Below are 3,406 nucleotides of genomic sequence, written 5' to 3' on the forward strand. Positions count from 1 at the left end.
CCTAGCTCAGCTATTATAGCACATTTGGGGTATGTCGATTAGATAACTACTTCTCACAGTTTCAAAATCAGTATCAGTCAAGAACTCAAATAGTTCTTTATATTTTAGGACTGCCAGATATAGTCAACTCAGCTTAGTACAAAACTCAGCTAGTTCCATTAGATTTAGGACTGTCAGATATAGTCACTCATGTTATCAGTATTCAGATTTGGAAATCATGTTATCACGGTATCAGTGTCAGTTAATATATCTCATGTATGTATTCTCATGCTCATGATAGTCAGTCTGTTAGTATTATTGTCCATGCATATGAATCCCATGCATTTAGCCTACCTCACATGCATACCAGTACATTCAATAATACTGACGTATTTATACTATGGTGTCTTATACCATGGGTTCAGAGATAGGAGCTCTAGAGCATTAGTAGATTCCAGTCTCAGTAGTCAGAGTTAGAAGTGAGTCCTCATCTTTCGAGGACATGATCATTACTTTATTATGTCATTAATTAATTTATTTGTTGGAGTTAGTTGGGGATATGTCCCATCAACTTCTTATTCAGACATTCATATTTTAGAGGCTTTTCAGACTATAGTATGTTCAGATAGCTTATTTCAATATTGTTTTGGGTATTCCATACCCCACCCAGATGTTATATTTTTATCAGATGTTATGTCACAGCTTTGGACCTTATGTCTTTTTAATTTATGTTTCTGCATTATACAGTACACTATGCAGTGTATATGTACAAATATCAGTCATGGTTTAGCTTGTGGTCCTTCGAGATCATGAGCATCATGTAGCATTTTGTGTACCAGATTCGGGGCGTTACATAGGATGACTATGGACTATTACCCCATATTATCAGTATATTTCTGAATTTTTATTTCTCATAGTAAGATATGTTATTGTTAGATTATCTCATATTTAGTTATCCTTTGGTTAGAGACCCTAATTATGTTAGTATTAGCTTTTCTTCATGGTGATGATCCTCAAGCTATTAGATTGATTCCTTCATATTATTATCTCTAAGTTTAGTCCTACATAGGTATACATACATATATATATATGTGTGTATGTATGTATGTCTATGATATTATCATATATGCCTTTTTTCTCTCATCTATTCATATTGCAATTGTATCCTTTGACCATATATTTCTACTTTATATCCCTCTTTCACCCCTCCTTTTTATATTGGGTAGTGATATACGGTAGTGCACTCTAGTTCCTAAACACTGCTAGAATAAGATATTTTATCCTTACTAATCTATTAGTATTATTATGTTTAGTTTTCTTGAATAGTTGTCTGTAGTTATGTTCTTGCTTTATATGTTATTTATACTTTCATTATCTTTGAAACTCATTTGGATGATACCTTTTGAGTACCACATATTTGGTGCTTGTACTACACTTTTGTAGCCTGAAAATTATAGTATGAGTTCTCTCTTTTTACGTATGTATTGTGCAGAGCAACTATGAATCTGAGATTTGGCATAAGCTCCTGTTGTTCGGAGTATTCCTGCTTTTCATTATACTAATTAGACTTATCTCTATTTTATATTTTTTGAGATGGTATGTACACATATATTTAATTAGTATTTCTTTGTACTCTGATTATATTAGAAGCTTTTTAATGATTTTACTAGGTCTAAGGGGTTGTATCCTATATTAGTCATGCATTTAAATTTATTTCATTATTTTCTTTATTGCTATTGATAGTCAGTTATTAGATGTTCCAGACTTCTAATTGACTTACGTACTGATAGGTTATAGTAGGTATCATCATAACTTGAGAAATGAGGTTGTGAAAAACTGGTATCAAAGCTTAGATTTATCCATGTGTTGGTATAAGAGTTAAGTGTCTAGTTGGGTCCTGCAGATCGGTACATAGATCTACAGGGTATTCTTAGGAAATTCTATTCTCGACATCCATATTTTTATGAACCTCTAGTACTTCTTTGGACTCCACTCTTTCCCAGAATGGATCGAATCAAGATCGATAGATGCGAATGAGAATTTTAACACGTGTTTTTTTAGTTTCATCTCAGTATCAAGCTAGGTAGTTAGAGGTTAATATCAAAGATCTTCAGCATCAAGCAGAGGGTACGAGCCAGCTCAGGCTTTGATAGAGTTTATGATTATATCAGCTTTCCAAGATTTAGTATCAGGAATTCCAAGCCTTTTTATAAAACTTCACAATTAGAGGTAATGTCCAGTATATTAGGAGGTTCTTATAACTGAGTTGGGCTTGTTAGTGTTCAGCAGGGCTCTTTGTCTATTTCAGAGTATGAGATTGGATTTCTTGAGTGGGATAGAGATACTCTAATACTATATCCTTTATATAATGAGATGGTTCATAGACTTATTAGAGGGTTAGACTTGTTACTACACTTGACATTGGAGCATTTAATAGTAGTTGGGTTTTCTTTCTCTTAGATTATTTAGACCACAGAGAGAGCGTGTATTGAGAATTATGGAGATGGCAATAAGGGGCCATGTAATTATTTCAGTTTTATTGGCATTCCATCAGAGAATAGAGATCCTCCCGGTAGGGATCATTCCTAATTGTAACATGCCAATGTTGTACGAGTAGCATCATAGGCTATAATTGGCTCTTAGAGCAGTTATGGTGGCCTTAGTGTGCAGAGTTCTTGTCAAATCTTTTAGAGCATTTGGTATGGATCTTTAAGCCATGGTGTTCATTCTAGATCAGTAGGTATAATACCTCATAGTGTTATAGGATCCTATTTTGATTATGGCAATATTGAACATTAGTCTAGAGAGTGCCCCAGGTGGGAGTGGGTTGTACAAATAGGATCTGGACATTTTTCTCTCCAACATGGATCTCTTGATGTATGTTGTGATTGTAAGGATGGTGGTCATTTTAGTAGAGAGTGTCCCTTAAATTAGTTGGGTAGCGAGTTAGGAGAAACAAGTATTTATCACCAGGTTATATCTTCAGAGATTTGTTATGATTGCAGAAAGACCAGTCACCGTTCTAGAGAGTGTTCCCAATATAGGATTATTAGTTATTCAACTCATCTAGGTCAGTCTCATGTAGATATGGTACCTTCAGTTAGAGGTAGTGCACTTAGTGCCTCGATTAGTCAGTCAGCCACTTATTCCAGGCTTAAACATATTCAAAATCATACTACTTCAAGAACGTCAAGACTATGACTTTGAACCCCATCGATATAGGTATGATTTGACTTTCTATATTTTAGTTATTATTCGAATTATGGTCGATTCTCCATACCCATCGGTGGTTCTTGTATTGATATTACTATATTGGTTGTTGTATGACTTATGTGGATTCATGCATAGGTGACTACCCCATAGATGATTTCTTTTAGTAGTAAATTGAGTATATCAGTGTGGTATTTTCCTTGGAGTGTTATATTTG

This window comes from Capsicum annuum, chromosome 2 (genome assembly GCF_002878395.1).
Source record: "Capsicum annuum cultivar UCD-10X-F1 chromosome 2, UCD10Xv1.1, whole genome shotgun sequence".
Classification (NCBI taxonomy): Eukaryota; Viridiplantae; Streptophyta; class Magnoliopsida; order Solanales; family Solanaceae; genus Capsicum; species Capsicum annuum.